Here is a 24,722-nt window from a genome sequence, read left to right as displayed (position 1 = left end):
ATACATTTTCCAAGGAGATGCGAAGGTGGAATTCCTCTTCGTCTATGACACGATGAGTCGCGATGATTGATTCGCAGAATGGCAGTTTTGGGTCTGTAGCCAGGTAGGATATGGAACGCCCTTCCTGCAGAATTTAGGGATCAATCCTCTCTTTCTCAGTTCCGGAAGGCCTTGAAGACCTGGCTCTTCAGGGAAGCCTACCTCTAGCCGGTATTCTTCCTCTTTTTCACACTCCGCTTTCTCTCTCCATCTTCAGCGCCTGGACGCCTTCGGGCAAAGTTGTGCTATACAAGGCTCTATTCATTCATTCATGCATTCAGGTGTGAAGCCAGAATGGTAATCGCCAAGGGGTTCCCGTAAATATACTCCAATTTGAATGCCACACGACTTTCAATATTACTGGCCAGAGTACGGGACTCTATTCTTTAAGTCTCATGGATTGTTGTTACCTTTTTATTAAATGGAGGAGCTTGATTTCTCCAGTTTTCAGATTATCGGAGAAAATGTATTGATAAAAACCGGGACATACAGTTTTGCTCTGTACGGAGTGGCAGATTTGGCACGAGTACGCGGAGTACTTTAAGTATTTACACGTCAAATGGGCTGTATAATGTTGTTGTAGAACAATAGGTCGAAGGTCAGCCAGTTCCTCAGGGATTTCTTACGTCTGTGTGGCAGGTGTACTGATGGGAGGTGGCGGCAGCGGCAACAAAAAACGCATAAACTTAATTCTAAGAATGTACCGTCTTGTAGAAACAAAATATTCCTGTAGGATACTAGAACTTCATCTATTAAAAGTAAGATTATAACTATAGCGGCCCAAAACAAAGCAAGAGATGCAAAAAATTAAAGTACTTCCAAGAGAAGCAGAAAACATAGGTACAATTAAATGCTCAGCAAAAGGACAAAGAAAGAACCAGATAACGCTTTGGCTCAAAATGCTGTCTTTATTTAACAAGGCTAAATGATTTTGGAAAGTTTAGTAAAAAGACCCTGTAAATCCCACACAATTATAGTAAAATCTTCCATGAGTAGCCGACGACTTCTTCAGGACAGTAAAACTGCTATAGCAACAAGAACTGCTACATAAAAGAGTGTATTATGAAGATACCATGCTTTTGACCTAAGGCATTGAAACGTGATTGGATCAAACCAAGTTTCTGCTTCTAGATGCTAATGAAGCATCAGAATAAGACAGAAGACAGACAATTCCACAGGTCATCTGGACTGTTCTATTAGTGACAGAAAACTAAACCCTTGACCTACACAGTCTTAATGCAAAATTCCACAAAACATTGAAAGACGACGCTTCCCTCAAACTACACAGATAACAGTAGCTGTTCCAGTTCTATTCCAAAAATATAGCAAATTCCCAACAATTTGAGAAAATGATAAACGGTGATGCTGAGACATACACAACAAATAGAGCCAGGCATCATTGAAAGTTACTTCCACACTTATCGACTCAGTGGGAGAAGCTTCCTGGAAAAACAGGAAACTACTCCTTTGCAACACTATTAAAAAAGCAAACAAAATATGTTTTTCTGGGGCTACCCTTAAGTCCAGTTGCCAGAAAGGTCTTTGACAGGGTGTTGTGGGGCTTTCTTCAGGTGGTTCTTACACATTATCACCTTAGGCTGAAATAGTGATATAGGACTTACAGAAAAGCAGGACACACTTTAAAACTAACACCGCACAATCTCTACACAGAATGCCTTCCGACTCCCTACCAACCACCAAAATTCACCGACATTTTAAGAGCAGCGTAGGAGGTCCTTGCATACGTGGATACGCGAGGGAGGTGGCCAAGGAAAAAAAAACACAAGGGACGAGACAGATACCAACCTTAACAAACCTTGCAAAATGTAAATACCATGGCAATGCTTTGAATAAAATGAGATATTTCCCCAAACCAAAATTCATCAAAGGTGTCATGAACCTTAGTCACCATATCAAGGGAGTCACAGCCAGAGGGGTCACCTGAGACTACTTTGAACTTTATAACGATACAAAGGTGGGGGGGGGGGAGAGATACATCCTCTCGACTCCAAGTTTCTGGCTCTCATTAGAACACCTATTACTCAAAATCTATCATTCTAATAACATATCAAGTATATAGTTCATTGAAAGCCACAACCGCCGCTAATGACATATTACTGTATATATCGCACAATCCAATGGCATGACATGAATGCCACACAGGCTATGCGAGTATTTCATCATGTGCCTTAAACATTCACAAATCATAATCTACACCACTAAATGTAGGCTGCCTAAAGGAAATGACAGAAGGGTTCGAACTGCAGAGGTAAAATGAAATGGAGGCCTGGCATAAAGACCAACATAACAAGGAAATGATTTTGGATAGGTTACAGGAAAACGGAAACATTCAGCATCACATGGTATTATGGCTTGGTAAATTTATTACAAGGGGTATTCAAATAGAAAAGTGTAAGTCAACTTTAAGCATACAAACGGATTAAAGAAATCTACAAAGTCACAGCAATGGAAAGAATAACACTTAAAGCCGGAAATAGACTAAGTTTCCATGTTTAAGCGTGGGAAAACTTCCTGAACTCTTACGACTAACATTATTGCTAATTATATTATATAATATCAGCTCCATTTATAGAATTTTAAGGTGATCCACTTTAGCCGTAATTACGAGCTGCCCAGTACGGGGGCAGATTTACTGCACAACAAATTTACCGTTAGCATGCAGATGCAGTAAAATTAGATCTAATACCGTGCAATTATGAGTTTATAGCCCGATGAAATGGGGAATTGCTGTGTGGGACAGTTTTTCAGACCTAAACCACATAGAATTTGCTATTCCATGGGTTTACCCGAGATGGGTGATTTGTTAGGGACTTGGCCACGGAGGAAGAGGGTAGAGAGGATGCGGTGCTGGAAGATGAGAGGTGTGTTTGAAGCCTCCAGTGAGGACTTATACCCGATCTGGTCAAGGACGGGGGGGAGGGGGTGGGGGGCAAGGTGCGGAAATGCTATCAATCAGGAGGTGTGGGTAAGGGGAGACAGGATGCAAGAGATGATGGGTAATGCCAGGCAGTAGAGGTGCAGAGTAGGGAAGGGCACAGGGAGCAGGAGAGGAGCTGGGTACGGGTGCCAGAGCAGGGTGTAGGGTAAGGGTCAGGGAGCTTAACCCGTTCTGTGCGCGCGTCCGACAACGGCCGTCGTAAGCACTACCTCACTAGTGCTGCGCACGTCCGTTGGCCGACGCAGCCCCGCCCACTGATTAAAACTCCTGCACCGCAGCTGAATTCGCGGCGGGTTAAGGAGTTAACGATAGAGCGCCAGACTTGCATTTTGTATTTCAAGCTCTGAGTCAGGGGTGACATGCTGACTTGGGAAAGTCTTATGCGTCTTACAAACCCAGAGGAGAAGAGAGGACAGGGTCTCGGGAGGCCAGCCAGAGGGCGTTGTTGGACGGCGACAACACTGTGTCAAAAAGGTCTGGAGTGGCCTCTGCCGTGCAACGGCTGGGACAGGTCAATGCAGCCTCTAGGACATCAAGCAAAGGTGATAGGTGGAGCGGGTTGGGGGCACAGGCAGGAGGGCGTATCTGGGCCCCCTGTCTGCCTTCCGAGCTGGTAAGCGGTTCATAAGTTTGGGGGTGGTGGGGGGAGGGGGGGGGGGTGGTTGGATTAACAAGATATGGGCCATTAGGGCTGGAAGAGCTAGAGCACGAGTCTGCATGCCTGGATTATTTTGAGGTTACTTTAGAAGTGGTCGAGCGGCGGGGGAGTGGTGCACAGGGGGGTTCAAATAATGCACTTGTTTATAGCGCATTACAGGAGTATCACGACGGACCTGGGACACTTCAAAACTGGTTGGGCAGCTGGATCCACGGAGGAGGCCAACCTTGACGCCAGTTCAAGCTGCTGGTATCACACAAATGCAAAAACAACAGTTGATGGACAGAATGCAGAACAATGTCATACATTCACCCCAGTACAGAGATCTGGGCCTAAATCCATCGCTTTTTTTGCACTCCACACCACCCCAGCTCAGACATGGCCATATGCAAATCAACCATGACCCTGTGCCTGGTGGGAACATTTCAGCCCAAACTGCCAAGCCATGTCTTCCCTGGACCGGAAACAAGCATCCTAGGACCGGTTTCTGGCTATCAACCGTCATCAGCCAGGATAGCTAGACTCCAATGGTGTGGAGAGCACGGGACCCACGTCTGGGCATGCCCGTCCCACTCGGGGTGACAAATGCAAAAACAACAGTTGATGGACAGAATGCAGAACAATGTCATACATTCACCCCAGTACATAGATCTGGGCCTAAACCCATCGTTTTCACACAGGCAGCTACAAAACATGGAGTCTGTGAGGATGACAGTGAGGTGGACGGGGTGGGATGTACTTTTACGTAAGGGAGATACATAAAGGAGGACAGGTGGAAGATGTGGCACAGTACATACTCATATGGATAGAGAGCGGTCGTTCAAGGATCACAATATCGGGGAACTGGCCGGCATTGTATTCATGGGCAAACTGTTATGGGGATAGACACCTGAGGCAGGGGACCTGGATAAGAGAATGTTAGAAGGGTGGTCTAGGGAAAGGAGCCAGCGGAACTGCACACGGGGCCGTTTTCTAGGTAATTGCTTGAATAACGTTTAGCAGTGCTTCCGCAGATATGCAAACAGCAGGGAAGAGGTCCTTGTCTCGCCGCTCATGTCATGTGTGTTTTTCAGGGCTTTTAGGGAACTAAAACTGAGCTGCTGGGTAGGAAAGGTATTCCAGGGTTGGATTGGGGAGATGAGAAGATGGCTTGGAAAGAAAGTGAGACTCCAGGTCTTTTCTGTCCAGGAAGTGTGTCCAGGACAAAGGGGGAGGGGGACAAAGTGGTCGGAGGTTAGTGGGATACCAAGAGGGAAGGTTTTTCATCACAGGATGGGTCTTGGGTGACTGTGCATCAGCTTCTTTGGGTCACGCAGCGTGCTTTGACAAGCACAGGAAAAACTAAAAGAATTTGGGACACACTCATTTAGGATTGGAGCGGCCACTGAAGCAGCTTAAAGAGGATAGGGTCGGGAAAGGATTATGGCATTGGGCCGATGGTCATCAAGCGGCTTCCGCCAATATGTGAACAGGAGGGGTTTGTGATGCTGCCATTGCGTATCTTACATTTGTGTTCTTTTCGGGTGCTGTAGCTATGCCGGATGCAAGTGATTTATCCACTTGGACCACGGGACATTCCTTTGTTAAACGGGTTGAGTGACATAAACGGCAAAGGTGGTAACCTTGGGTTGAACAGACAGCTTTTTACTGTCCTATGGTATAGAAAAGGCGGTGTGCGTTGGTATAAATGTCAGCCTTGTTTGAATCAGTTATTGCGGAGACGCAGGTGTTCTGACATTTTCCTTTGGCATTTGCCGGGGAGGGGCTGGGGGGGCAATTTGGTGGTATGTAAAGGCTTTTCATTTTTAAATGAGAAGAATAGGGGCTTTTGAAAATTAGGAGGCAGTGGTTAGGGACATCAGTTATGTGGGTGGAATTTGTTCCAAGGAAGCGTTGGAGAGGGGTGACCAGGCCGCCATTGACAAGGCCGGGCGTAGGATTAAAAAAAGGGACAGGAGGGTTTTTTGTAGGGAAGAAAGGGTTGGAAGGGTAGAGCTCCAGATTTGAATTTTGAAGCACAATATTTATTTTGGGGGGGGGGGGGTGCATCTGTCAGTGTACGGGTTACAGTCGTATTTGATTCAGATCAGAGGCTTTCGGTAAGGTACTGTCAGCGATAGGGGAAGTTCCCAGTAGGGGGGGGGGGTGGTGAGGAAGGGGGGGGGGTCAGAAAAGGGGCCGGGGATAAGCCTTTTCTGAGTGTTAGTAGGCATTGCAGTTGACATGGTTATTGTACCTTAAGAGGATGGTTGTTAACATAGGGGAAGCAGGACAGGGGGGGGGGGGGTGATCATAAAGTAAAACCTGGAGGAAGCAAAGGTTACAAGTTAGATGATAATAGCTGTGGGGCAAAATGTTTATCATTGCATAGGTTGATGGTTTAATGCTGGGGTAGGAGTTACAGCTGCAAGATAAGGGTGTTAAAGAGGATGCTAAATTTAGTGGTGGGGAAATTAGGTGACGTAATTCATAGTGAGGTCTAGTTTTGTAACGCAAAGCCCTAGGGTAGAATGTAGGCGATGTGCACGAGTTCAATAAAGCAACCTTTTTCACACTAGAAGGGAGTATGAGGTCTGTGCTGCTCCCACTGATGAGATTTAAAACCACCTACGTGTGTGCCTGCACACGCAAGGGCGGCCATTGGTACATGTTATTACTTTGGGACGGACACTTCGCCACCCAGGTGTAGACTGACAGCCTTCAAGGATTCTGTAAAAGTTAATTCCAAAACATTTCAAGATTGCCGCCCTCATTTGCGAATTGATGTGACGCAGAGGAGGACTTATGTTAAAAATAAACATTTAAAAACCTAAACACTTATTAACGAATCCACAATTTCTGCCGCTAACACCAGGCCCGCTGGCTTTCCCAAATGCTTATTTACCAAAAACAACCACACAGTACAATATTAAACTCTTCTCAATAATAAGCGTGTCCTTGAAAATCCCTGAAATCAGAAACTAGTCTTAATGATGTTACTGTGTAAACATTATAATGAAATGAAATCTTTTGTATAGTTATTGTATGAATTATTATGACAATATGGAATGTTATTTGTATAAACTTTTTTTTAACCATTTGTTTGAATTATATATAAATGTGTATTTTTGCTGTATTCGGTACTTTTATGAATTTTATGAAATTCGAATAAAGGTCTTTTGAACTTGAACTTGAGCGTGTCCTTGCTGTAACAAGATATATGCTCATCTATGCGAACTGCTCAAAACTAAAGAAGTCATTGATTGTTTTTATTATAATGAGAGACGGGTGACATTTATGGAGGGCCTGCAGGGTTCTGGTGCGTGAACTCGGGCCCTTCCACCGCGGTGCCAATGAGACCCTTATGTTTCAGGTCTCTCCCACACCCCCTCGCAGCCTGCCTGCCTGTCTGGGGTCCCTGCCTGGGGTCCCTGCCTGCCTGCCTGGGGTCCCTGCCTGCCTGTCTGGGGTCCCTGCCTGTCTGGGGTCCCTGCCTGCCTGCCTGGGGACCCTGCCTGCAGCCCTCGCCTGCCTTTCATGGATTCCCTCGCGCCTTCATCTGCCCGCCTTCGCCCCCGGGGGATTCCATTCACAACCCTTAAATGTCTGCCACCTTCCTACACAGCGTGCACTCCTCCCTTCTTTCCCATGGCACCTTCTTCTACTCCTTGCCCTCTCGCCTTTTTCGGTGCCCTTCCCTCCATGCAGGTCTCCCTCCCTAACCCCATGCCAATCCCCTATCTTCCTCAACCCCCCCCCCCCCCCGAGTCTTTCATCTCCCATGCGTCCCTCCCAGTCACCACATCCAGTTCCAAAACTCTTCATTCACAAGTCTTAACTCTCTGCCATCCTCATGCCTCCCTCGATAGTCTCTCGTCTCAATCATCTCGCCAATATGCATTCTGGGACTTGTAGTGTCACTGTAAGGTCTATGTATGTGCAAAGTGGCGTTTTCTATGACGTCAGCAGTGGCTCAAAGGGTCGCACGTAACATGGGGCTCCCTGGCAGGTATGCTCCCCACGTGCCCATGCCTCTCCCTGTCTCCACTGCCCCCTCTTCGCTCGCCTCCCCCTCCACGGCCGCCTGCTCCCTTCTCTGCACCAGGTCCCACCTCCCCTGCAGTGCACCCAGGGCCGGCGCTAGGCATGGCCAATGTGGGCAGCTGCCCAGGGCCTCACACTCTGCCTGCCAGGATGGGGCCCCGCACAATGCCAACACCCCACCAGTCCTCGTGTACCCCTGCCGATCAGAGTGAAAGAAATGCGTCTCTTCACAATTGAGCTCATGGGAGGGGGGCCCCCTCCTGGGGCCTCTAAGGGATGGTGTGGGAAGGCCTAGGGGAGGGGGACACCTCCCCGGCTGCCCATTCAGAGACTCCGCAGGACACCCATTGTCAGCACTTTAGCCCACACAGGTTTAACTCAGCCCCCAAGCAATTCTCACACCTCTGTACAAGAGGTGCTTTGGCGGCTGAGAGGAGGAGCTGCAGCCCAGGTGGAGTCTGCACAAAGCAGCTTCCCCGAGCCCAGAAGGTGTCACTTACGTACATTTCAGGGGCCTCGCAGATTCCCTTTTGCCCAGGGCCCCAGAATCCCTAAGACCGGCCCTGAGTGCACCCCCGGTCTCCCCTCCCTCACCCCCGACTGTTGTGCCATGCCGCCCTCTCACCACATTCCACCGTCTCCATGCATTCGGCCCACTCCCCCTCCCCTTCCCCCGGGGCCTGCCCTCCCTGCTCCAGTGCCACCCTTTACCACCCACCCTGCTGGGACACAAACACAATGGCTGCCTGGGGTAAACTTTCCTCCCTCTCCAGACTCGGGTTTGTTTTTCAGTCCCCGGTGCAAGCGGCCCCTCCCAGAGCCCACCGCCCTCCACACAAGAGCCCCCCCAAACACAAGCCCCCACCATCTCTGCTCCCTCCTCACCTGCGCTCCGGCCCTCCTGTCTCCGGGCTCCCTCCTCGCCCAGTGTTGTGCTGCTGTCTGGCCTCCTGGCCCCCGGTGCCCCTCCTGCCCGCAGATGCCTCCGGAGGGGGGCGGGGGGTGGAGGATGATGAGGAGGGCGGACCCGCTCCGGCAGCGCTGCTCCTCCTTCCAGGCGCTGCACGATCCACGGGGCGCTGCAGCCTGTGGTACAACGCTGCCCTCTGGCGGCCAGCCCCGCAGCCGCAGCCACTGTTTGCAGCCGGGGTGTGGCGCGGTGACTCACTCTCCTATAGCTCGCGCACACTGCTGTGTTTATCTTCTGATACCCCCGGGGACCCAAAGGTCCATACAGTCTGTCTATACCACGCGCAGTGCGCGCATGTAAAGTAGTAACATACACTGAAAAAGTTATGGAGGGGTTAATAGATGACTCCACGTCCCCCAGACACACGTTTCCAAGCCTTGGTCTGCCATTCACATATCCTTGTTTACAGGTGTATCTTAAGCCAAGACTACACATCCCAGAATTACCAACAATAGGTAAACAAAATTATCCTGGTGGCATGGAGACATATACTCGCCAACATCTGATAACAGAGAAGAAGGGGGAGTCGAAAAACAGGAGGTGAAATTAAGGTAGTTTCACTTTTGATTTGTTAAAAGTCGAATAACGCTGAGTCACCTACAAGTGCTCAGTGTAAGGAGGCAGGAGGCAACAAAAATTTCGGGGGGGGGGGGGGGAGGGGGGGGGGTAATTCTTTCAGTGATAGTCAGAATGGGGATGCAGGGGCTCAAGAAGGGGTGAAAAACCAAAACAAGCATTTACAATGCAATGGTTTCGCCTTTGGAAAAGTTAGAGCTATTGGCATTGTAAATGACAAAATTTGTATTTATGTGTTGGTTTTGAAAACAGATAAATACACACACACACACACACACACAGAGCCAGCCGCACACACACACAGAGCTAGCCGCACACACACACACAGAGCCAGCCAGCCGCACACACACACACAGAGCCAGCCGCACACACACACACAGAGCCAGCCGCACACACACACACATACACAGAGCCAGCCGCGCGCACACACACACACACACAGAGCCAGCCGCACACACACACACACACACACACACAGAGCCAGCCAGCCGCACACACACACAGAGCCAGCCGCACACACACACACACACAGAGCCAGCCGCACACACACACACACAGAGCCAGCCGCACACACACACACACAGAGCCAGCCACACACACACAGAGCCAACCGCACACACACACAGAGCCAACCGCACACACACACACACAGAGCCAGCCGCACACACACACACACATACACACAGAGCCAGCCGCACACACACACACACAGAGCCAGCCGCACACACACACACACACAGAGCCAGCCGCACAGACACACACAGAGCCAGACGCACACACACACACACACAGAGCCAGCCAAGGCTGATAAGAAGATACAAAGTAACTAGGTAATATAAAGGAGGTACAGGAATATGAGTAGTAGAGATTGAAAAGGTGTGTGGAACGTGAAGAGGTCTGGCAACAGGTTATGAGGTAAAAAGGCTGAGTGGGTGTTAAGGAATGGGTGGGATCTGCAGAGTGGGAATGAAAGTTGTCAGGGGTGGAAGAAAGGAGCCCAGGCTGGGGTTCAGGATGAAGGGAAGAATAGCAAGCGGCACAGAAGGCAAGGAGCAGCATTAGCACTCCATGTGATCTCACACTGGACAACCGGACAGAAACCGCAAGATTTCCAACCCACAGATTTACATATTCTGCGCACTAATGCACCCATCACTGGAGAGACTAAATTGCATGCATCCTAGCATCAGAGCACATACAGCGATGGGGAGGGGCAAATGGAGCAAAGAGGAGGGAGATATTACCTGTAGCAATGGAGGAGGGCGCACAACTGGGTGCCCTGGGCCATTACCTAGAGCAAAATGCTTGATCTCAAAGAAAGTCCTGTGCACCAATTAAGCATTATGGCTAGTTTAATCTGATTTAAAAAAAATCAGCTTAGTCCGTTCCTCCTACCTCCTGGCTCCACCCTCAGGTCTGCACCCCTTCACCTCTTGACTCTCCGACCTCTGCAGTCTGTAACCTCTGTGAAAGCTCCAGGCAGTTTCCCGGTAGCTTCACTCCAGGAGGTTTCAATGCGCCGTTTGTACTTCAATTGCTGGTACCTCACCAGCACCTCCAGCTGTTAGGATGCCGGTCCAAAGAAAGCGGCCACGCTCTGTGCGTGCATTCGGGTGTCTTTTCCACATAAACCACTGCAGAAACCTACTAGAAAGAGCACGAAAAGCAGCACAAAAGCGCAGTACCTCTCTTCAGACACTGGGTGTACACAACCGAAGACAAGAGGCCGCGTTAGAACCAAAACTAAACCCACGGCTAGAAACAGGGTGCAGGGGCAAAATGTGGCGTCGACAGGGAATCCTCTGTAGACAGGCGCAGGCAGTCACTGTTCATCTATCCTCCTGCGCTCTCCTAACCTCGCGTCTTCTTTCTACAGCACGGCTGTCCTTGAATGTGTTTATACCTTCTATTTATCCCAAACTGCCACTCAAACCAACGCGAAAACATGTATAAAGAAAGTCCACAACCGAACATTCCCACTAGCAACGCTGCCAGTTGGTGTCACCCAGTGCGGTAACTCATGGTGTCACCCCCGCATCCCCCTGTGTCTCATACCTACGCATTCCTCCGTGCCCCGTACCTCTAAGTTTTCCCTGTGCCCCAACCTCTGCACTCCCCAGTCCTTGTACCTGTTCTGGGGTACATTTTGACCCTGCGGGGATCCCCTGCAGTGAGCCCCTGCGAGACCCTCTACAGTGAAAACCCCCTCCTCCCCCCCCACGCCCGCCTCTGCTCTGAATACACCCACTCCTGCCACCTGTGGGGTGGGAAGGGGGGCTCGAGAGTAGTCTACTACTTGGAATCAAAGAAACTGCACCCTGGACTCAGAATCAAAGAGCCTGGACTATGAATCAAAGAACCTGAATTAGGACTCGGAATTAAAGAATTGTCACCAGGACTCAGAACCAAAGTACTTGAACCAGTACTCATTATTAAAAAAAACCTTCACCAGGACTCGTAATCAAAGAACCTGTACCAGAACTAGGTATTAAAGAACCTGCATCAGGACTCAGAGACCTCAAGAACTATAAGTTGGTTTTCAGAACTAACCACTTCCAGAAACCTGAAGTTCTTGGGTGTTTTCAGCTTTTTTCCGGCGTCACGGTCCCCTCCAAAGCTCTGCTAATGCCGCAGAACCCCAGCCCTCCATCCTTTCGGCCCGATACCTGCAGAAACCCCATCTTAATCCACAGCGCCCCCTGCAGGACTCACCTGCCCCAGGATGCGCTCGATCTCGTCCTCCGTCAGTGAGTCTCCTCTCCTGAGCTGTGTCTCGGCCTTGGGCCCCGCTGCCGCTGGTTCCACTCCTTGGCCCCCAGGGGCTCAGCTCTGGCACAGGAGTATGAGGAGCAGGCCACTCCAGCACCCTCCCATCGTCTGGAGTTGGGGTTGTACTTGGAGCTGGCTGCTAACAGCCATTGACTTTAAACCTCCTGCACCAACATTAAAACCATGTCTCCACCCCCGGCCTTTTAGGATATCTAGACTATTTACCCTCACTGCTCCACTCCCACTGACCCTACCTAGGACCTCCAACGTGGTCTCCCCGGCAGGCGCTTGCACTCACCCAACGGATGGAGACTCACGGGCTGCGGCCTAGTACTGTCCTGGTGCTGCTGGGTCTCCGCGCCGGCTCTCGCCTCGGCCTCTACTGGCTCACCGCCCGAAGGTCGCACCACCATTTCCCCCCTCCGCTTTCAAACACCGGAGGTGCCTCTGGCGCGGTGCAGCATCATGGGAGCCGAGGGCACGCCCCTCGAGAGACCGAGCGATGGCTTGCGTGACAACCAACACGAGCTACAGGCTGCAGGCCCCGGTACACATCAGTTTAACTCACACTTGTGTCCAAAATGTAATATTTGGAAAAAACAATCCTAGTTATGGCGTCACAGAAGAACTAATAGGGCCACTAGAGAGAGCAGTTGTAGACATTGTAAAGGGACAAGAGACGCCGGTGGCATTTCTTCAGGGGAATGCGGCGGCAATCTTGACTGGCTCACACAAGACATAATCACCTTAAAATGTACAACGGAAGTTTACCTATTTATCAAAAAAAACACGAGCAAGGTAATCTTTACGTCTATCTAGAATTAATTATTAGAAAATGATGCATGTCGGCGCATGTTAATACATAAAAACAACACCCTGACTTTTGTTTTAAAGTCAAGGCAACCTTCTTTTCTTGACAAGAATCCCTCTCGTATCATTTTAATGTCTTCGAAAACTCAGCCCTCGTTGTTATATTTTCCGACCTATCGCCGCAGTATACTCTCATGTTCTAACATGGTGCTTCGTTGCATGCCCTTCACCTATAGACTCAGGTCCCAGTCCCACCCACACTTGAAAGCGTATTTCTGACGCACTAAAGTAACTGCAAGGGTTGGGCCAGGCGTTGAGCAGTGCCGAAGGAAGAAAGTGCGTATTGAATGAAAAATGTCCTAGTTAAGGGCCATGCAGGCTGGTCCGCGGGGTTCCATTATTTTGCATTTTGGTCGGTGTCACGGTGTCACCCCACGTGAAGGTGCCACCCGGTGCGGTCCGCACCCCCCTAGTGACGCCACTGGGAACAGGTGCAGCTCGACGGCTCCAAACATGCAGATCAGGGTCGGGAAATAGCCAGACTGCCGAATTCATGTGGAGCTTCGAAGCAAAAATTAAGAAGAAAAAAAACGGAATTGGCCGTTTTGTGCGACGTAGTTAGTTACCCTCGGCACTGGCTCAGGGTGACCTGTCTGCTGGTTCCGAATGAAAAGATGTGTCTGAAAAGATGGGGAACTCCCTGCCCGGCCGCGACCGCTCCATCAAAGACACAGCTCTGCAGACGACCGGCTGATGATCAGCACTGCATACTTCCGCAGGTAGCCTCAGCGCAGAACCACCCGTGCTTCGGGATACTTTTCTACCACCAGAAACCCATCTCCGTCCTGTAATATTTGTGGGTGATTTCAAAATGAAATTCTGAAGTATGATATATATGTTTGTGTATATATATTTCAGATATATTTATATAGCAGTAAACACTTCCAGGCTCCGATTGTGCCGTCTTCCTTGGTTGCCCCTCTCTGATTGATTGCTGGACTGTAAGGGCAATATCCGGGAAAAAAAATATATATATTGCATTTAGTCACAATGAAAACCGGTATGAATACGAAATACTGCTAATAAGAAAAACATGTCAGGTCCCGGGCCGGCAGCCAATCACAGCGCGGCCCGGGGAATGACGTCACGGGGGTGTCCCGGCCGGCAGATTCGGGGGCGTGTTTTTCGCCCTCTCCCCTTCCCATTGGCTGGAAGGTAAAATTCCAGCCAATGGGAAGAGGAGAGGGCGGGACTTAAAAAAAGACACGGAAACGCCCCCGAATCGCGTCAAGGCGGGCCCTGAACTCAGTGACGCTCCTCTCCTCCAATGACTGGCCAGCATTTACGAGGCCAGCCAATGGAGAAGAGGGGCGTGTTCAGGCCCCCCTACTACTAACAAAAGATTTCGGCTCCGCCCACCCACTGCTTACGCAGTGGGACGGTAGCCGAAACCTAAAAAGCCTCGTTAGCAAGTAAATGGGCTTGTAAAGACCTGTGAAGTACTCAGGTGCGGCTGCTTGTGTGCCCGGGAAGCTGTCTCAGCCCGGGCTGGAAACACTACGGGGGTTGGGGGGGGCGGGGTGGGGTGGGGGGCTGGGGAATGAATATGGTGTAAATGTAGGGCTTAAATTGGTTTGTGTCCGGTACAAGCCGCACACCTAGGGGCAGATTTACAAGTCTCTTGCACCACGTTTGCGTCACTTTTAACATGGGGAAAGTGACGCGAAAGGAACTTGTGGCTTTTATTGAACAGCTGTGGAAGTGGCGCATCTTCCAAGTCAACGCTGGAACAACTTCCAGTTAGCAAGATATTTTTTTAAATCATAAATCCCAGCAGGTATATTTCCGCAGAGCACATCTGTTCTTTTCCACAGCCAGCACATGCCCGGCAGTCGCCGTCACCTCATTCCAAGCTGCACAATGTGAAACACGAGCATTGGAGTTGACAATTACACACAATGACCTCCCCTCCCCTTCACTTACCAGTTCATAAAGTGCCTCTATGGAGGTCTGATGGTGCAGTAGGGATGGAAAGCTCATCAGAAGTGGAGGGGTGATGTTCGCCAATGGAGGGACGAGGGCCGAGTCCCCGTCCAGAGCTCCTTTAGGTCTGTGTCCACACTCTCAGATGAAGCTTCACCGGGGGCCCCATTGAGCATTTTAAGGAACGAGGCATTTGTGCCGACACCGCAAGTATGGATCTCCAAATGTCAGCCCTAAGGTATGCTGAGGGTCAAACAGTGAATCAGTTTTCTGCAAGCTTAATTTGGCAATCACTTGACTTACTTGATGTAAACATGAAGTCTTACTCTCCTACTAACCCCGTTAGACTTCATTTTTTACGTCGAGCATTCGAGACCTCTTGTATATACTTTAGTATATACTTATTATATATTTATATGTCTATGTACTTTGTGGGCTCTGGAGATCAGACTTGTCTGCTTCCGCTTAGGGACTTTTTTGTCTGTTCAACCGCCTCTATTAAACTTTCTTTATAGAAAACGGCCAGCAGAGGTCAGTAAAATACCAGAATTGCTTTCTGCTGAGAGACTTTTTTTTCTGGCAACTGCCTCTATTTAACTTTTTTTGAAAGAAAACAACCTGCAGACGTGAGTAAAATACCAGAATCACTTTAGCATCCTTGAGATTCCAGTCCATAGAAATTGTCATCCACGAGCACCTGCAGACAATAATATTTTTTCAAATCTTGTATTTTCAGTGAGATGACCACCGAAGGCCCTGATTTTATATTAAACAGAGCTTTGGACTATACCATTTCCCTCTGAAAGGCAATAGTTCTCTCCATGTGTTTCCATACCTGGCGTATCACGCAGTTTGGTGCTTACTTTCCCTCCATTATTAAAGAACAGTAGATGTTTCAGCCCCCAGGCTAATGTGCTGCATAGGTAAATACATATAAGGTCCCAAAGGCGAGACCGATTGCATTGCTAATGCTTGTTATTACTTGTTCCCATCTTGCTGCATTACATCTGCATGCATGAGAGGCGCGACCTCTGTTGCCTGGAGAACTCTTATCGCTTCTCTCCCAGACATCAGTTCAGTATGTGATTCCCTGTACTGCAGCGACGCCTCACAATTCGACAGACTGATTGACATATTGGCTTTTTTGGTGAGTTTGGCAATTTTTCTGGCATAACCGAAACCTTAGTGTTCACACTTGAATATTCATGTTACAGGTCATTCTTGAAACCATCACTGGATGAGGAGATGATTCGTGTCATGTTAGAATAGCTCGAAAGCTTGGTTTGTACTTAATGTGGAGGCATGAAGGTCTAGACCGCAGGACCCCCTCGAGAACAAATCTGCTGTGGTCATTCATTTCTTGGGGTCCTGGAAGCGTGGAGTGCGGGCTCCAGAGGGCCGGAGCTAGTCAGTTTTTGCGACCAATATTTCAGTGAATCGGAAAGCATCACCTTGGGTGTGATATAAACCAATTTGAAGTTATTCCCAGCTTCGATGTACAGCCAATTTAGGATGATGGGCACAGGGGTAAAGTGGTCAGGGTGGTTTACTACAGCGACAGGTTGAACTGCAGACTGTAGGCATGCCTTGTCTCAACTTGCAAAATCTTGTTACTGGTAACTAAAACCCCTTAAAGACTTTTGGCCAGATTTCGATCTTGGAGTAGATCAAGACACTTTTTCCAATTTTAGTTTGTATGCAAAAACATATTAAGCATATAATAATCAATATACAACATAGTGCACCTTGCCCAAAAAAGAATGAAATGAAAGAATGAATGAAATAAGATTTGTAAAGCGCATGGCTGTCCGGGAGCATCCCAGGCTAAAGAACAACGGACAACTGAGAAAAGGAAATGAAAAGGAAATGTTGATACCCACTGAATTTAAACAAAACTGTCTATTTTATTCATTGTATAGAAGACATAAGTTGAGACATAGTTATATAATTGGTTTTTAAGGAGGTTGCTCCAGAATGGAGGAGGGAAGTGAAAAGTGTGCTCTTGTATGTGATAGGAATAGGAAAGAACAAGGAATGAAAGTAATTCAGATGTAGGGTTTCTTGATTTAACACGAAAAAACTGGTTAAATCAAAACTGGCACATTCTAAAAACAGACCCATACTTGAAAAATACTTACATGAGTCCCCCCAAATAACATTCAGAAGAAGTAGATCATTAAAAGATGATCTAAGTCGCAATCTTGTAACCTCAAGAGGGATGGGGGAGCAAGTGGGGAGCATACGGGGCTTCACGTGTTGTATGCGCTGTAAAGCTTGTGTAAATAGTAGTAATTGCACTAAGAGGGACTTTAAATCAAAGGTAGCTTTGATTTTAATACTGAGTTTTGCATTTACTGCCTTATTTGCCCTTGAGGGGAGTAGTATATAGGTAGCATTATACACAAGGCCAAAAAGAGGGTGCTGGAACACAAACAAGCATTAAGGCGGAATGATGAACACTACCCAGTGGCTCGTAATTTTAAGGAAATACACAGCCAAATTGAGAAGGTATTAACCTTTGTGGGTTTGGATTCAGTCAAACAGCAGGAAAGGGGAGGTGATAGAGAACGGCAACTGAGGATTCCTGAGTCCAAATGTATTATAGACTTTGAAACACTGATACCCATAGGTTTAAATTCTAGTGAGGAATTTGCTTTACATCAGGGGTAAAAAAACAATTAATTAAAAGCATAAGGAGTATGTACAAATTATACACGAATCAGTGATAATTGAGGCTGTTTAGTATGTTAATACCGTTTGAGAAGTGAAAGTGGCAGCTGTTTACAGCTCTTTGGAAATATTACATTTAATTTAATTTTATGCCTTTGGAGTTTGTCTATCTAAATTGGAACGTGGCTTTTTTAAGAATGATTTGTATATATAGTTGTGATTTAATCAGATTATTATTTATAATTTTGATAATTTTTTTCTTTTTTCTGTGTGTGTACACAGGTAGAAAGTACAAGTGAGGCATGAGGAGTAGCTAAACGAACACCACAATTTTAGCAGTGGTGTTCGCCAGCTCAGCCACTCTATGAGAAGTTTCATCGTGATACTAATAAGTGAGACAATCACTAAAATATAACGGTGAAGAGTAAAAACAGCTGTTTACAAATCAAAGATCAAATACAGTGTAGCATACTATTCAATAATTTGTTGTAAATAGACTGATGTTTGCATAACAAATTTTGTCTCACAGTGCGTTTGTTTACATGTAAATGTGTTGAACTTCAATGTAATGTGATTGTGTTTTTATATGCAAAACTGTTGCCTATATTATGCTGCTTTTGATTAAGTTTTTAATAAATATGATTTTAATGAAGATTATGTTTTTGAAATAATTGTGGGACATGTTAGGATATATACCATTGAGGTCAGAAAAGTTTTTGGTGTCTTACTCCATAAAGTATTTCGTGCTTTGATTTAGGAACCACAGAAAGGAACCAATTTCCCTTTTTTGTCACAGTGCGTTTGGTGCGTACTGGCTTCTGTGCAATATAATGCCCACTTGGGCTGGAATGTGGTGTTAAAAATACAGAATTTGTTCGGTATTAATAATAATAATAATAATAATGATACCGACATTTATAAAGTGCAAAACAGCTACCTCAAACAGAGGTGTCCCGGCGCTCTAGCAGTAGGCAATAGGCTAACAAGAAGCTCAGAGCAGAGAGCCCTAAACCCCTACTCTGACCTGAAAAGCCAGGTCTTAGCTGCTTTCCTAAAAACAGGCTCGGAATCAATGGGACGGAGGTTGCTTGGCAGGGAGTTCCACAGTTTGGCCGCCACCACCGTGAAAGACCTATCGCCTAGACGAGCCTTCGTAAAGCCAGGGGTACAGAACAGCTTTTGCGAGTTGGGCCTCAAAGAGCGGGTCTGCTTATAGCAGACCCATTACGTGCAATAAATATATTGCACATAATGAACTGTGTGAAATGACAGCTGTACATTATGTAACAGATTTCCATTGCGCTTATTATATTTAGAAACACTTGTTGAATAGTTAGATGATGGGAACTGTGGTGATCTGTTTATGTAATATGTATTGAGCCAGTCCTCTTTCACTGTTGAGGGTTGTACGTGTTTGGAATCGGAACAGGCAGTCCTCATGCAACACCATGATCAAGCCGAAAGGCGAAACGGGTTAGTGTAGAGGCGTTTTTTGCTAGATAAAGTAACGAAGCATCCCGGAGAGTCATGGAATTTTCTTCACTCTTGGAAATCGTTGTACAGTGTGTGTGTATATATATATATATATATATCTCCCCAAGAACACTCCAACTTCAGCAAAGAAGAGGCACGTACTCAGGTGAGTTGGTATCTGGCTTATTTATTGTTTCTCAGGTCCCACACGACCCCGCAACAAGAGAGAGATGTGTATCACCTGCGCAGCAGGCTTTGTCAATCTATATATACATATATATATATGTATAGACAGTTAGAGACCAAATACATCTTGAATCTCAACTGCAAGTTTCCCCAAGGTCTAAATAACACAGAGGATTTACATACATTTCTTTAGATCAACCTGTTTGTTTCTATTTCCCCCTTTTTTTATAAACTTCTGAAGATATGAACATAATAGGAAATATGATCTGAAAGGAAAAGATGTATACAGTGCCCTGCTATTGGATGGATAAACTTGTCAAATTTGGTGTACTTGATGAACTTATATAGAATGATGACATTGTCCATATGAGAGCAAATTGAACAGAAGAAATATGCTCCCTGCGAATAATGTAACTGATCCACATATAACATTGTCTTATACCGTTTTATTGACAAATCATTATTACCTACAATGAAATTGCCAACTCTGCATATAGCTTCACTGTAAATATATTCACATTTTTGAATGCAAAAAATCCTTTTTTGCATTTGCTCATTTTCTTATATTGCACTTAGCACTTTGTTTGTATATAGAATCTTGAGTGAGCTCTTCTTGACAACTGGGCTCAGTTGTCATAAGTATAATATGAATTCTATTCAGTAATGTTTACTGCACTTGGATTTATGATATAAGATCAAATTTTGCACAATATGCGTAGTTGCACATATGCGTCTGCATTTAGGCAGATAATTTGCACAATGGCTTTAACTGAGTATCTAGTAACATGGGAGCTGGTAAAATGAGAATATTCAGGTTTACATAGTGGCATAGTTTTGCACATATTGGCAGCATTCAAGCTGCAAAAACATGTTTTTTATTCTTATTTGTATTATATGTCAATATATATTACAAAATATAGATGATGGAGTTGTATATATATATATATATATGTACATAGATATTTTTTGTACAATGAGGTTATGTGTAAATAATGGATAAATGTATAATTTATTGAAAAGTATTTAAATTATTCAAATTGTATAGATTGAAAGAACATATGCCGCAGTAATTTATACTTGTAAATTTGTTCAAATCCAGTCCATGTTTACCGCATATGCATTCATGCAGTTATAATTATATGTGAATAGTTAGTATATATTTGATCACAATATCTAATTGTCCATATGTGCTGTCTTCACAAAAATGAAAGAGCCACTCGCCTTATATGTTTAAGTATATCTTCACTTTTCATGAATCACGTGGTGTGCTCAGCAAAGGAGAAAAAAATGAGTACTTAAAGGTCTATTAAACCAGTGTACCGTTATGTGATCAATACCCGAAACGCGTCATGCCAGAAGGAGAACTAAGGCGATAATAAACTGACCTGTTGTACTGGACGAGCTGTGTGGTGGTCTTTGTGTCCTGCGTGCCGTGCCTGGAGAAGCAGGAAGGAGTGGAATATATGTATATATATATATATATTGTGAGAAGTTGGCCTGATATATAGTGCTCACTACTCTAGTGATCACTTTGTATCATACCAAACAACCCTTATTGATGATTGGTTGTAAGTCAACCTTATAGACCAGCTATCCTAGTAGCATGGACAAGAGCAGTCTTTAGGCAGTCTTTAGGCTAAACCAAGGGTACACCAAGGCGGCTCCCCTGACACACACAGGGAGTTAAGCCGAACACCACACGGCATTGCTGAGCCGATCACGCTTTTTAAACTCTTAATTTGAAGTTTGTTATAAAATTGTGTTTACTCTTTTAATACACTGCTTAGCATAGCGTATGACTAAATAGGCTGTTGGGGGCATTTTCGAGCCGTAACTGGGCTCCTATTTACCTCTGGCTACCGACAAGGGAAAACCGGAAGGAACCGCCATCTTGGGTAGGGGAAGAGGGCACTTAGCGCTCTAGTGCGAGGGCGAACACAGGCCCTCGCGCTATAAATCAAGGCAGGAGCCTTGCGCGCACCCTGTACACCAAGGCGCCTCCCCTGACACACACAGGGAGTTAAGCCGAACACCACACGGCATTGCTGAGCCGATCACGCTTTTTAAACTCTTAATTTGAAGTTTGTTATAAAATTGTGTTTACTCTTTTAATGCACTGCTTAGCATAGCGTATGACTAAATAAGCTGTTGGGGGCATTTTCGAGCCGTTACTGGGCTCCTATTTACCTCGGGCTACCGACAAGGGAAAACCGGAAGGAACCGCCATCTTGGGTAGGGGAAGAGGGCACTTAGCGCTCTAGTGCGAGGGCGAACACAGGCCCTCGCGCTTCATAAATGGCCGCACTCACTCGCCCGCGCAGCGGGCGCGCCGATGACGCGCCGGAGGCGCGCCAGAGGCAAGCCCGTCTGGGCCCATCCGGGCCAGTACGGACCTAGGGCCAGATACGCTGCCCAATGCAGTGCGAGTACCCCTAACATACTCACAAGAACAACTTATGCATCTATGTCCCAAAGCCTCCTGCCTTTGTCCAAGGGGACTGAGGTTGGATGCGCTTTTCAAAGTCTGCGACCTCTGCATCAATAGGAGCAAAGAGGCTCTGAATGCTCCCCCTCCCAGGGAACCATTACGGCTGGCTCTCCTGAATTGTAGATCCCTACCGAGGCATTCCTTACATATCCACCACCTGATTTTAGATCACAAGTTAGATATTCTGTTCCTGTCGGAAACTTGGACATTGGACAGTTCTGATTTCGACGTGGTGAACGCCCTTCCCCCCGGATCCTGCATCTTTTGTTTGCACAGACCGTTGGGTAGAGGGGGTGGGCTGGCTATCATATATAAGGATACATTGGCATGTAGGGCCGATGAAGGGTCCATTTCGGACGCAGAAAGTTGCAGCTTTAAGATCCAACTGTCCCCCAACGACTCGTTGTCGGGGTTGCTGATCTACCGACCTCCGGGCAATATCAAACAATTCGCAAATTCTCTGCTTGAAGAGGCCCCAATGCTGATAGCATCGGCACCCAATTTCCTCCTGCTTGGAGATCTGAATCTCCATTTCGATTCACCGGAGGATAAAGTAGCGAACGATCTAAGATCTGAACTTGGGCTGGGGAACATTATCCTACATAACCAGGAGCCCACTCATGTCAAGGGCCATTTATTGGACACGGTGTTTTCCAACATTCCCCTTCTCTCCACGTCGCCGCCCCTGCCTCTCCCGTGGACCGACCATTTCCTGATCCCTTTTCAAGTGGGTTTTGCCTCAGCTCCCCCACCCCCTTCGGCAGCCACAGCACGAGTACCAGTGAGGGTATGGTCGAAACTCCCTATCAATGATCTAACCTGCAAGTTGACACAGACCATCCCGGTACTTAGTAGGGACCCGTTAGAAGCCGACGATGCCTTTTGCGATTGGCTCGGTACGGCTTTAGATGCTGTACTTCCCCTGAAAATAGCTAATAGGAAGACTGGGGCCCATAAATCCTCATGGTTCACCCCCGAGTTAGGTCTCCTGAGGAAAATATGTAAAAAGAAAGAACGGGACTGGCGAAAAAACTGGGCAGTAAATACCAAAGAAGAGTACAGGGCAGCCATGGGAACTTATAAAGCGGCACGCAAATCCACCAAAGCGGCCTACCTTGAAGACAGGATAAAATCGTCAGCCAATTCCTCGAGTGAAACTTATAAAATTCTCAAAGAGCTGCTCAAAGTTCCAGTGCCCTCAGGATTCCCAGAGGGGAGCTCGGATCGCTGCAATCTTCTGGCCCAGTTTTTCGACCATAAAATCCAAAACATCATAGCCGGCCTCCCCAAGCCACGACAGAGACTGGTCTCAGGGGAGATCTGCTTGGCCGCCGACAGAGCTGTGCTGGACAACTTTGTCCCGATTACCAGGGAAGCTTTTTGTAAAGAGCTGGCAGCGCAAAAAAGTGGCTCACCGATGGATCCTATGCCTATGCACATCCTAAAGCATTTTACGGATGTCATAGCGGGACCGGCAGTAGATTTACTTAACGCTTCCTTCGCCTCTGGCCAGGTCCCCCCCAGTTGGAAGCGGGCCATAGTAAAAGCCCTGTTGAAAAAAGCTGGGCTTGACCCCGCCGATTTTTCCAACTTTCGGCCAATCTCCTTACTGCCAGGGATGGGAAAAATCGCAGAGAAATGGGTCAACCGGCAGCTCTCGTCCTTCTTGGAAACCAACGAGCTGCTGCGGCACTCCCAAACTGGCTTTCGGCCCGGTCAGGTAGGCGTGGGCGGAAAATCCGTTCCGCTCGCGGATTTTGCGGATTTTCGGGAAATCCGCAATCCGCGAGATTTGCGAATTTCCCGCAAAATCCGCAAATCCGCGAGCAGCGGATTTTGCTCGCACTGCTCGCACTGTTAGCGTGAGTTCGCGCCCCGCGAATAAGTGCGAAATTGCAGAAATACGATCTTGGCAAAACTGAAAGTAACTACTTACCAGGTTCAAAAGTTCAGGCACATCATTAGTAGCCATTTCCTGTAGGGCTTCCTGAGGGGCCCCTCCAGAGTTCAGTTGCCAGTTGAAACTATTATGTGACCCTGCTCTGAACCTCAGAATAGTTACACATATGCCACAAAGGTCCTGAATTACAGCTAAGGGAGACAAGCAGGAGCCAGGCTGGAAGTTAAAATCCATTAATCAGCCCCTAATTCATTATTGTCAGTTGGGGCAGGGCAGGTGTTGTAACTAATTTTGCAACAATGAAAGCACTTAGCAAGTGCAAAAGATCACTAATCAGGGCGCACTAAGGAAGCAGGTGCCAGCTAAAAAAATATTCTGTGACACATTAATCAGCCCCAAATTAATTCAGGTCACTTGAGGCAGGGAAGGTGTGCTTTGCTTTGCCGAAAATAATGTACACTGGACAACCAGAGGGTGTAGTGATGAAACAGAGGGTGGCATGGGTGGGCCAGAGGGTGGCATGAGTAGTCAGAGAGTGGCAGTGGTGACAGAGAGTGGCAGTGATGAAGAAGAGTGTCCCAAACAGGCTGGACACGTAGAAACAACAAGTTCGCAAAACTTGCGACCCGACAGGTAAGTTCGCAAATTGCGAAATTGTAAAAACCCTCGCGAACTGGCAGAAACACGGGCGAACACAAAAAAAAAAAAATCCGCAAATTCGCGGGAATTCGCGGATTTTGCGGATTGCGAATCCGCAAATCCGCAAAATTCGCGGATTGCCAATCCGCAAAATCCGCTCATGCTTACGGTCAGGGCACTGACTCGGCGCTGATTGCTATGGTAGAAGAGGGCAGGTGCATCTTAGATTCGGGAGGATCAGCAGCTCTGGTCCTCCTGGATCTGAGTGCCGCATTTGACACGGTGGATCACAAGATCTTGATCCACCGGCTGGAAGAGCTGGGAGTAAGAGAGTTGGCGCTCACCTGGCTGACGTCTTTCTTGAGTGAGCGAACGTATCAAGTGTGCGAGGGCAATAGAAGATCAGTGCCCACCCCCCTTCAGTGTGGTGTCCCGCAGGGCTCATCGCTGAGCCCTACACTTTTTAACGTCTATATGGCCCCACTGGAGGGGGAGGTTGCACCCGTTGGAGTGAAACTCGCAACGTATGCGGATGACACCCAATTGATTGTTTCGCTATCGCTCGCAGAGAGCCACGGA

General features: G+C 47.3%; 1 protein-coding gene across 1 annotated transcript in view; it reads right to left on the bottom strand.

The window, feature by feature from the left end:
* The window catches only part of TMBIM1 (transmembrane BAX inhibitor motif containing 1), a 183,034-nt gene extending 174,338 nt beyond the window's left edge, over positions 1–8,696 (bottom strand). The window contains exon 1 of the mRNA XM_086954468.1: positions 8,565–8,696. The gene's annotated coding sequence lies outside the window, so the exon portion shown is untranslated. The remainder of the gene's footprint in view (positions 1–8,564) is intronic.
* Positions 8,697–24,722: the final 16,026 nt, after the last annotated feature.

Source organism: Lissotriton vulgaris, chromosome 2_1, assembly GCF_964263255.1.
Source record: "Lissotriton vulgaris chromosome 2_1, aLisVul1.2, whole genome shotgun sequence".
Classification (NCBI taxonomy): Eukaryota; Metazoa; Chordata; class Amphibia; order Caudata; family Salamandridae; genus Lissotriton; species Lissotriton vulgaris.
This window is presented reverse-complemented; position numbering and strand designations above follow the sequence as displayed.